The sequence below is a fragment of the Neofelis nebulosa genome, chromosome 1 (genome assembly GCF_028018385.1).
Source record: "Neofelis nebulosa isolate mNeoNeb1 chromosome 1, mNeoNeb1.pri, whole genome shotgun sequence".
Classification (NCBI taxonomy): Eukaryota; Metazoa; Chordata; class Mammalia; order Carnivora; family Felidae; genus Neofelis; species Neofelis nebulosa.
The window spans coordinates 156358640-156371039 of NC_080782.1; the positions used below are offsets into that span (position 1 = coordinate 156358640).

A 12400-nucleotide genomic window follows, 5' to 3' on the forward strand; every position below is an offset into this window, starting at 1 on the left:
AGCATTCTTCTCAAAGGTAGAACAAACAATCCTAAAATTTGTATGGAACCACAAAAGACCCCGAGTAGCCAAAGTAATATTGAAGAAGAAAACGAAAGTGGGAGGCATTACAATCCCAGACTTTAGCCTCTACTGCAAAGCTGTAATCATCAAGACAGTATGGTATTGGCACAAAAACAGACACATAGGCCAATGTAATAGAAGAGAACCCAGAACTGGACCCACAAATGTATGGCCAACTAATCTGTAACAAAGCAGTAAAGAGTATCCAATGGGGGGGGGGGGGAAGACAGTCTCTTTAACAAATGGTGCCTGAAGAACTGGACAGCAACATGCAGAAGAATAAAACTATACCACTTTCTTACACCATACACAAAAATAAACTCAAAATGGATAAAGGATCTGAAAATGAGAAAGGAAACCATCAATAAACCCTAGAAGAGAAAGCAGGCAACAACCTCTTTGACCTCAGCCACAGCAATTTCTTACTCAACACATCTCCAAAGGCAAGAGAATTAAAAGCAAAAATGAAATATTGGGATCTCAAGATAAAAAATCTTCTGCACTGCAAAGGAAACAATAAAAAAAAAACTAAAAGGCAACAAACGGAATGGGAAAGATATTTGTAAATGACATATCAGATAAAGGGCTAGTATCAAAAACCTATAAAGGACTCACCAAACTCCACACCTGAAAAAAAAAATAATAATAATCCAGTGAAGAAACGGGAAGAAGACATGAATAGATACTTTTCCAAAGAAGACATCCAGATGGCCAACAGACACATGAAAAGATGCTCAACATCACTCATCAGGTAAATACAAATCAAAACCACACTGAGATACCACCCCACACCAGTCAGAGTAGCTAAAATGAACAAATCAGGAGACTATAGATCCTGAAGAGGATGTGGAGAAATGGGAACCCTCTTGCACTGTTGGTGGGAATACAAACTGGTGCAGCCGCTCTGGAGGTTTGTCAAAAAATTAAAATTTGTTTTACCCAAGGGACACAAGAGAACTGATTCATGTGGTCACATGTACCCCAATGTTTGTAGTAGCACTTTCAACAATAGCCAAATTATGGAAAAAGCTTAAATGTCCACCAACTGACGAATGGATAAAGATGTGGTTTATATATACAATGGAATACTACTTGACAATGAGAAAGAACATAATCTGGCCATTTATTGCCACGTGGATGGAACTGGAGGGTATATGTTAAGTGAAATAAGTCAGAGAAAGATACCATATATTTTCACTCATAGGAGGATCTTGAGAAACTTAACAGAAAACCATGGGGGAGGGGAAAGGGGAAAAAAAGTTGCAAAGGAGAGAGGCAAACCATAAGAGACTCTTGAATACTGAGAACAAACTGAGGGTTGATGGGGGGTGAGGGAGAGGGGAAAGTGGGTTCTGGGCGTTGATGAGGGCACTTGTTGGGATGAGCACTGGATGTTGTGTGGAAACCACTTTGGCAATAAATTATATTTAAAAATAAAAAAAAATAAAATAAATAAAATAAAATAAAATAGTATTGAATGATAGTAAAATAAAATCTAGTTTGTCTGATATAAGTATAGGTTCTCCAGGTTTCTTTTGACCTGAAAAGTTCTCCCTTTCAATCTACAGGTGCCCTCAGGTCTAAAATGAGTCTCTTTCAGGAATAGCACTACTAGGAATTTATCCAAAGGATACAGGAGTGCTGATTTGTAGGGGCATATGTACCCCCAATGTTTATAGCAGCACTATTAACAATAGCCAAATTATGTAGAGTCCTAATGTCCATCAACTGATGAATGGATAAAGAAGGTGTGGTATATGTATACAATGGAATACTCGGTGATGAAAAAGAATGAAATCTTGCCATTTGCAACAACGTGGATAAACTGGAGGGTATTATGCTAAGTGAAATCAGTCAGAAAAAGACACATATCATGTTTTCACTCTTATATGGAATTTGAGACACTGAACAGAAGACCACAGGGGAAGGGAAGGAAAAGTAAGTTACAAACAGAGTGAGGCAAACCATAAGAGACTCTTAAGCACAGAGAACAAACTGAGGTTTGATGGGGGTGGGGAGTTGAGGGGATGGGCAAATGGGAGATTGGGTTTGAGGAGGGCAGTTGTTGGGATGAGCACTGGGTGTTGTATGTAAATAATGAACAACAGGAACCTACTGCCAAAGCCAAGACTACACTGTATACGTTGTATGTTATCTAACTTGAAAATAAATTATAAAAACAAACAAGCATTAAAATAAAATAAAATAAAATAAGTCTCTTATAAGCAGCATATAGATGGATTTTTTTTTATCCAGTCTGATATGGGGTTTGAAGTAAGGGGGTCCCACTGCCACTGGGGGCTGCTGTGTTCTCTGAAGTCCTACAATGGTGGTATTGGACAGGAAAATGGCATCATCCCAATTCTCATCCCCAGACTGAGAATTTCAACCCATGCTGTTCTGGTGGCTCTCATAGAATAGTGAGAGCAGGCAGCTCATCCCATGCCTCATCTTTCCTGTGCTTTCTCCTTGGCGCTTGGCTGAGATAAACGAGAAGTCTTAAAACTGGCATGGCACAGCTCCACTCTCCTGCTCCTGAATAGAGCCTCTCCACCTGCTGATTAAAGGCCTTTGGCTGGCACCTCCTGGGTCTTCTGTCCCTGGGATGCAATAAACCCTCTTCCAAATACACTCCAGAAAGGGGACTATTCCCTCCCAGTGGGCCATGGAAATCTCTACACTATGCTATGAATTCTGCAGCCAACTCCCTCCTCACCAGGAGTGCATTGGAGAAAGTCATGCACTTCCAAAACCTCCAAGTTTGAGCTCTCAAAGCTGTTTGCAAAAAAATACTGGGACACTCAGTACCTTATCACCCAGTTGATGGTCCAGAGAGGTTTTCCTCTTGTGTTCATTTAATGCTGTACTATCTCAACTACCACCTCCCTTTTGTCTTTCTACAGAAAGGGTTCCCTCCCCTCCGTAGCTCTGACATTTTTTCTTCCCCAACTCAATCCACACAACTTGCACATCCCAAGATGTCTCCCTCCAAGTGTGGAGATCTTTCTGGTGCACTTCAGACTGATTTCCTGACTGTGCCAAGTAACCTTACCTCAATAAAGCTGTGTTTGAGGGACATGGGAAGCCCAGGGATCCCCTACCTCTCTGCCATCTTAACTCCTCCAAAAATTTTCTTCCTTTTTGAGGAAGGTCTGTAATGCTATACACTTCAATCTTATGGCTGCATTTGTTACATCTCAAAGGTTGAGGAATGGCATGCTTTCACTTTAATTTGTTTTCCTGTGTTTCTTTTATAGTTCTTGAATTTCCTGGTTAATCCAGTCATTCTCTAGTAGGATGTTCTTTAAGAGGGAAAGGAAAGTATTAGATCGCCAGGGGAGAACTAGAAAAGTTTGTGATTCCATAAAATGAAACAATATCATATTATAGGAGTCCCAGAAGAAAACTAGGAAAAGAGGGCAGAAAGTTTATTTGAACAGTTTAGCTTACAACATCCCTAGTCTGGGGAGGAATCAGGCATTCATGTCCACAAGGCACAGACAACTCCCTTCAAAATCAACAAAAACAGGTAGGTAAACACCATGACATATCATAATGAAACAGGAAAAATACAAAGATAAAGAGAGAATTCTAAAAGCATCTAGGGATAAAATGACCTTACCCTACAAAGGTAGACACCTAAGGTTAGCAGACCTGTCCACTGAAATGTGGCAGGCCAGAAGGGAGTGGTAGAAAATATTTAATATTCTGAATGGGAAAAATATGCAGCCAAGAATCCTTATCCAGCAAAGCTGTCACTCTGAATAGAAAGATACAGACTTTCCCAGACAAACAAAAATGAAAGGAGTTTCTGAGAACTAATCCAGCCCTGGAAGAAATTTTAAGGGGGACTCTCTGAGTGGAGAAAAAAACCCAGAAGGCCAAAGCAACAAACACTAAAAAGGGCCAGATAACGTCACCAGAAACACCAACTCTACAGGAAACACAATGGCACTAAATTCATATTTTTCACAATCACTCTGAATGAAAATGGACTGAATGCTCCAGTCAAAAGACATACAGCAGGTGCGCCTGGGTAGTTTAGTCAGTTAACCATCCGACTTTGGCTCAGGTCATGATCTCTCAGTTTGTGAGTTCGAGAACCACATCAGACTCTGCACTGACAGTGCAGAGCCTGCTAGGTTTCTCCATCTCTCTCTCTCTCTCTGCCCCATCTCGCTCGCTCTCTAAAAATAAATATATAAACTAAAAAAAAAAAAAGACATAGCGTATAAGTAGATCAAAAAACAAGATCAATATATATTCTGCCTGCAAGAGACTCATTTTAGACCTAAGGACACCAGGTTGAAAGTGAGGAGATGTAGAATCATATATCATGGTAATGGAGGTCAAAAGAAAGGCAGAATAGCCATTCTTATATCAGACAAACTAGATTTTAAAAGAAAGGCCATAACAAGAGATGAAGTAGGCCATTATATCATAAGTAAGGGGTCTATCAATCAAGAAAATGTAACAAATGCCAATATTTATGTCCCCAACTTGAGAGAATGAAATATATAAATCAATTAATTATGAACATAAAGAAACACATTGATAATAACACCATAGGAGTAGGGGACTTTAAAACCCACTTATAACAATGGACAGATCAACTAAGCAGAAAAACAAGAAAACAATGGCTTAGAAAGATACACTGGAAGAGATGGACTTAACAGATATATTCAGAATTTTTATTCTAAAGCAGACTAATACACATTATTCTTGAGTGCACATGGAGCATTCTCTAGAAGAGATCACATACTGGGTCACAAATCAGCCTACAACATGGACAAAAAGATCAAGATCATACTGTGCATATTTTCAGATCACAACACTATGAAACTTAAAATGAACTACAAGACAACACCCTCAAAAATACATGGAGGTTAAAAAAATATCCTACTAAAAATAAGTTGGTTAACCAAGAAATTAAAGAAAAAACAAAAAATACATGGAAGCAAATGAAAATAAAAATTCAGTCCAAACCCTTTGAAGTGCAGCAAAGGAAGTTCTAAGGGTAAAATACATTGCAATTCAGACCTGTCTCAAGAAGCAATAAAGGTATCAGATATGCAACCTAATCTTATACCCTAAAAGAGCTAGAAAAGAGCAGCAAAGAAAGCCTAAGCCAGAAGCAGAAGAAAATAATGATTAGAGCAGAAATAAATGATATAAAAACAAACAAACAAGAAAACCCACAGTAGAACACATCAATGAAAACTAAGAGATGGCTCTTTGAAAGAATAAACAAAATTGATAGACCACTAGCCAACTTATCACAAAGAAAACAGAATGGACCCAAATAGATAAAATCGTGAATGAAAGAAGAGAGATTACAACCAACAACACAGAAGTACAAGTAATTATAAGAGAATACTATGAAAATTATATGCCAACAAACAGGGCAATTTGGAAGAAATGGATCAATTACTAGAAATTCATAAACTACCAAAGCTGCAACAGAAAGAAATGAAAAATTTGAACAGACTCATAACTGGCAAAGAAACTGAATAATTAAAAATATCCCAACAATAAGCCTTATGGCTTCCCAGGGAAGTTCTACCAGATATTTAAAGAAGAGTTAATTCTTATTCTTCTCAAACTGTTCCAAAAAAAATAGAAATGGGAGAAAAGCTTCCAGCTCAGCTATGAAGCCACCATTACCTTGATTCCAAAACCAGTCAAAGATCCCATTAAAAAGGAGAATTACAGGCCAATATCCCTAATGAAAGTGGATGCAAAAATTCTCAACAAGATACTAGAAAATCAAATTCAAGGGGCGCCTGGGTGGCTCAGTCAGTTAAGCGTCCGACTTCAGCTCAGGTCATGATCTCGTGGTCCATGAGTTCAAGCCCCGCATCAGGCTCTGTGCTGACAGCTCAGAGCCTGGAGCCTGTTTCAGATTCTGTGTCTCCCTCTCTCTCTGACCCTCCCCCATTCATGCTCTGTCTCTCTCTGTCTCAAAAATAAATAAACGTTAAAAAAATAAAAAAAAAGAAAAAAGAAAATCAAATTCAACACTACATTATAATTATTCACCATGAGTAAGTGGAATTTATTCTTGGGCTACAGAGCTGGTTCAATGTTTGTAAATCAATCAACGTGATACACCACATTAGTAAAAGAAAGGATAAAAACCATATGATGGTCTCAATAGATGCAGAAAAAGTATTTGACAAAATACAGCATCCTTTCTTGATAAGAAAAACCCTCAAGAAAGTAGGGATAGAAGGAACATACCTCAACATCATAATGGCCACATTTGAAAGACCCACAGCTATTATCATCTTCAATGGGGAAAAACTGAGAGATCAGGAACAGGACAGGGATGTCTACTCTCACCACTGTTGTTCAACATACTACTTGGAGGTCCTAACCTCACCATCAGACAACAAAAGGAAATAAAAAGGATACCAACTGGCAATGAAGAAGTTAAGCTTTCATTCTTGGCAGATGACATGATACTCTATGTGGAAAACCTAGACTCCACCAATTAATTGCTAGAACTGATACATGAATTCAGCTAAGTCACAGCATATAAAATCACATAATTAGTTGCATTTCTATACACCAATAATTAAGCTGCAGAAAGAGAAATCAAGGAATCGATCCCATTGATAGTTGAACCAAAAACCATAAAATACCCAGGAATAAACTTATCCAAAGAAGTTAAAGATCTGTACACTGAAAACTATAGAAAACTCAGAAAGAAATTGAAGAAGATACAAAGAAATGGAAATAGAAAAACATTCCATGCTCATGGATTAGAAGAACAAATAGTGTTAAAATGTTACTATCCATAGCAACCCACACATTCATGCAATCCCTATCAAAATAACGACAGCATTCTTCACAGAGTGGGAGGTGCAGGAGAGAAGCATCAAAGGAAAAGACGTCAAAAGGGAAGGGCTGGAGAAGGTGCAAGGCCTTAGGACATGTTTACACAGCTGAATGCGAGGTGGCTACAGCTTGGCTTTGGCTCCTAAGGAATGCCTAGAGTCATTAACATTGCCCAGGGCCGGATCCTCCTTCACACCTGACACTTCCTAGTGTTATAGAAACCAATTAACTTGAAATTCAACCTTGAAAAGCTAAACTATTAGATTGATTAACACACTTGCTTAGCTGACTTTATGCACATAGTCTTTAGGAATTATCCTAATAAAAAGAGGCTTCATTGTGGAGTCAGGGCCTCATTCAGACTGGAATATGAGGACCTTCACTTAACTGCACTTTGTGTGCGGACTCATCTTTGTGACTCCGGCCATACTCCCTGCAACAACAGAGTTGGAACAAATGATTTTAAAGTTTGTATTGAACCAGAAAAGACCCCAAATAACCAAAATAATGTTGAAAAAGAAAACCAATGTTGGAGGCATCACAATTCTGAACTTCAAGCTGTATTACAAAGCTGTAATCATCAGGATGGTATGGTACTCGCACAAAAATAGACACATAGATCAATGGAACAGAATAGGGAACAAAGAAATGGTTCCACAAATGTATGCCCAATTAACCTTCAAAAAGTAGGAAAGGATATCCAAAGGAAAAAAAGAAGTCTCTTCAGCAAATTGTTTTGGGAAAACTGAACAGGGACATGCAGAAGACTGAAGCTGGACCACTTTCTTACACCATACACAAAAGTAAATTCAAAATGGATGAAAGACCTAAATGTGACAGGAAACCATCAAAATCCTAGAGGAGAAAACAGGCAACAATCCTCTTTGACTTTGTTATGCCCAGAATTCGTGATCCCCGAAGACCACCAGGGAGCCGAGTCTGAGGCAAAAGCAAAGAGCCTTTATTCGAGCTAGCTCGAGCTCAATCCCCTACATGCACCGACGCAGCGGTGAGATGCCAGAGAGAGAGAGAGAGCATGTTTCAAAAGCACAAAGGTTTTATAGGGATCTAGGGGCAGTTGGGGGGCCTTAGCTAATTGGCTGGGGAAGGGTCAGAGTCCCGTTGCGCAGGTTGCTGGGCGTGGTTTGAACGGGAAGTTTGAACTGGTGAGCAGGAAGTTACTCAAGGGGAGGAGGCATGGTCTGAGATTTGAGCAGGAATTTCTTTCCGTGGTTTTTCCGGAAAGGGGGCCATGTTGGGGACATAGTCACTCAAGATGGAGGACACAGAACAAAATGGAGTCGGCCAGTCTAGGTCTACTCTTTCAACCTCAGTCACAGCAACTTCTTATGTCTCTGGAGGCAAGGGAAACAAACCCAAAAGTGAATTATTGGGACCTCATCAAGATAAAAAGCTTCTGCACAGAAAAGGGAACAATCAAGATAACTAAAAGTAACCTGACGGAATTGGAGAAGATATTTGCAAATGTGTAATCGGGTGAAAGGTTGTGTCCAAAATCTATAAAGAACTTATCAAACTCAACACCCAAGAAACAAATAATCCAGTGAAGAAATGGGCAAAAGACATGAACAGACACTTTTTCAAAGAAGTCATCCAGATGGCTAATAGACACATGAAAAGTCACAATCTGGTGCAGCCTTTCTGGAAAATAGTATGGAGGTTCCTCAACAAAATTAAAATAAAAATGAAGCATTGGGACCTCATCAAAATAAGCTTCTGCACAGTGAATGAAACAAAAAAACTAAAAGGTAACTGATAGAATGGAAGAAGATATTTGGAAATGAAATATCAGATAATGGGTCAGTATCCAAAATGTATAAAAAACTTACCAAACAACGCCCAAAATCAAATAATCCAGTGAAATGGGCAGAAGACATGAATAGCCACTTTCCAAAGAAGACACCCAGATGGCTAACAGACACATGAAAAGATACTCAACATCACTCAGCATCAGGAAAATACAAAGCAAAACCACAGTGAGACACCAGTCAGAATGGCTAAAATTAACAACTCAGGAAACAATAGATATTGGCGAGGATGAGGAGAAAGGGCGACCCTTTTGCATTCTCAGTGGGAATGCAAACTGATATGGCCATTCTGGAAAACAGTGTGGAGGTTCCTCAAAAAACTAAAAAAAGAACTACCCTGCAACCCAGCAATTTCATTATTAAGTATTTATCCAAATGATAGAAATATGCTGATTTGCAGGGGCACAGGCACCCTATTGTTTATAGCACTAGTATCAACAATTGCCAAATTACAGAAAGAGCCTAAATGCCCATCAATTGACCAATGGCAAAGAAGATGTGGTATATATATGCAATGGAATACTACTTGGCAATGAAAAGGAATGAAATCTTGCCATTTGCAATAAGGCAAGGATGGAACTAGAAGGTATTATGTTAAATGAGATAAGTCAGTAGAGAAAGACAAATATCATATGATTTCACTCATGTGGAATTTAAGAAACACAACAGATAAGGGAGAAGGGGGGAAAAAGATAAAAATACAAAGAGAGATAAAACATAAAAGACTCAAGTACAGAGAACAAACTGAGGGTTGCTTGAGGGGAGGTTGGTGGGGATGGGTTAAATGGCTTACAGGCAGGGGTGCCTGGGTGGCTCAATTGGTTAAGTGTCCAACACTTGATTTCGGCTCAGGTCATGATCTCATGATTCATGAGATCAAGCCCCATGTTGGGCTCTGAGTACTGACAGTATGGAACCTGCTTGAGATTCCTCCCCCACCCCCTCTGTCCCTCCCCTGCCAATGTTGCTCTCTTTCTCTCCCTCAAAATAAATAAATTTAAAAAAATGCGTGATAGGCATTAAGGAGGACACCTATTGGGAGGAGCACTGGATGCTATATGTAAGTGATCAATCACCGGGCTCTCCTGAAACCAACACTACACTGTAGGTTAACTAACTTGAATTTAAATAAAGTTTAAAGTAATTCTTCGAGAACTGTTTTATTGTTCACAAACTCCTATAGCTTTTGCTAAGGAGTTTTGCTAAGAATCTACAGATTCTTAGAATCTCTTCAGATATCCTTCTGTTCTGAATGATAGTCTTGCTGGAGGAAGTATTGTTGGTTGCATATTTTTCACATTTAGCACATTAAATATATCATATCACTCCCTTCTGGCCTTCCAAGATACTATTGACTTGTCTGCTTCTAACCTCATGTGTCTACCCTTGTAGGTTAAGGACCTTTTGTCTTTAGCTGCTTTCAGAATTCTCTTTATCTTTGCATTTTGCAAGTTTCATTATATGTCGTGGTTTTGACCTGTTTTTGTTGATTTTGAGGGGAGTTCTCTGTGACTCTTGGATTTGAATGCCTGTTCCTTTCCGAATATCAAGGAATTTCTCAGCTAGAACTTATTCAAATAAATCTTCTATCACTTTTCCCTGCTATTCTTTGACTCTTATGAGATGGATATTATTGCACTTTGTAGAATCACTGAGTTCCCTAAGTTTATATTTGTGATCTAATAGTTTTATTCCCCTCTCCTTTTCTGGCTCATTATTTTCTATAATTTTACCTTCTGTATCACATATTCAATCCTCTGCTTCTTTCATCCTCGTTGTAATTACACCCAGTCAGTTTTGATCTCAGTTATAGCATTATTCATTTCAGACTGACTAGTTTTTAGCTCTTTTACCTCTACAGCCATGGTTTCTCTGGAGCCTTCTATGTTTTGTTTTGTTTTGTTTTGTTTTGTTTTGTTTTAAGTCCAACTAGTTATGACTGTCGTTCCAAATTCTCCTTCAGATATATTACTTATATCTGTTTTGAACAAATCCATGCCTGTGGTTTCTTCTTGATCTTTCTTTGTGGAAGAATCATCTTGTCATTCTGTCTAGGTTTCTGGTTTTGGTGTGTTATGAAAGTTTGTTAGGCTTCCTGTTCCTGGATATAATACTATATTAAGCGTTATACACTCTCCAGGGCCTTGTACTTCAGGAAGTGTTTCTGGTGTATGGTGTGTGCACCATACATCTCCTGTTGTGATTTGGCTGCTCTTTCCCCCAGGTCAGTCCTCTGTAGAGTTCCTCCTTACCTGTAGCAGGGAGTGTTTGGACCTTTAACCAGGTATGCTTTTGACTTATTAAAATAAGCCCGATTTAAAAAACAATACAAATTAACGAAAACAAAAAGGCCTTATCCAAAAAAAAAGGTATAGCAACCAAAAAACAAAAAAACAAAAAAACCCAAATACACAGACAAAATATTATAAGCTGAATTCAAGAATAAAAAAAAAGAAAAAGTAGTCAGTTTCAAAACATGAGAAAAGGAAACAAAAAAAAAAACTATAGGCCTGATTAAAAAAAAAAAAAAAAAAAAAAAAAAGGCCTCTTCTTGTTTCCAGCATAACTGATGCTGATGCTTTGGAGCACTCTATGATCATTAGACTTAGTGCATGTGGGGGAGCCTGTGTTGTTCCTCTGGGGGAAAAGCCCAGTGCAATGGCTCACAATCAGACCTGCCCCTGTAAGATAACCATTGTAGGGGCCAGGGGGCCAGGCTTTGGTATAAGTAGCTGTAGCCTCAATTAAGAGTGCTGTGTATGATGGGCTGGTAGGTGGGGGTAGATGGTACCATACCACTCTTTTCCCCAGGCAGAAAAGATGGAACCTGCAGCTGTTCAGGTAGCCCTCACAGACAAGCAACCAATCTCCTCTCCTGTGACCCATGGTTCATCAGATTCTTCCCCTTTTGTGCCTGGGCCATCAACTTGCCTGGTGCCACAGCTCTCCAGTGTCTTATCTATGGCATACAACTGGGATTCCCAACTCTCAAATTTTAAAGGACCAGGCAAGGCACAGACCCGCTCCCCCACTTCAGAGGAGAGCTTCACAGCACTGCATCTGGTACTATTCTGTCCCAGAAAAGCAGTCCCATGGCCATTCTGGTGCCTAGAGTTTATGGTGAAGCACAACGAAAAGCTACGACCACTTTATCCACCCTCTGCATGTGCCCCTGTCCCTTGCTGTTGCATACATGTTCAAAGGTGCCAGCTGGGTCTTTTGTCCTTGGAAAGGCATTATAGTCTCTTCCAAATACACTTGGGGAAGGAGAACTTTCTCTCCCAGTGAGACCAAAGGAATCTTTGCACCACACTGTCCACTGTCTGCTCTTGGGCTTCCCCTCCTTCTCCCCAGGAGCACTGCTGCCCATCCAGATCTATTACAGCAAACAGCACAGACTTCCAAAAACTCAGAATTTCACCTCCACTGTTTGCAAAACCTTGGGATATTCAGTTCCTCACAATTCCCCCATCAATGGTTTTGGGGGATTACTTTTCTTATGCGAATCTAACACACTACTCTCTCCCCACTTCCCTTTCTCCTCTCTGCAAGTAGGACTCCCATCCCTTCTGCGGCACCATGGCTTTTCTCTCCCCCAAATCTCCTCTCCACACCTGCCATGTTCTCTCCCTCAAATTATGCAGACTGTTCTTTTAATCCTCAGGTCA

At 39.5% G+C, this 12400-nt stretch overlaps 1 pseudogene; it reads right to left on the reverse strand.

Moving 5' to 3' along the window:
- The window catches only part of LOC131487185 (vomeronasal type-1 receptor 90-like), a 35550-nt pseudogene extending 23581 nt beyond the window's left edge, over positions 1-11969 (reverse strand).
- Between the last annotated feature and the right edge of the window lie 431 nt (positions 11970-12400).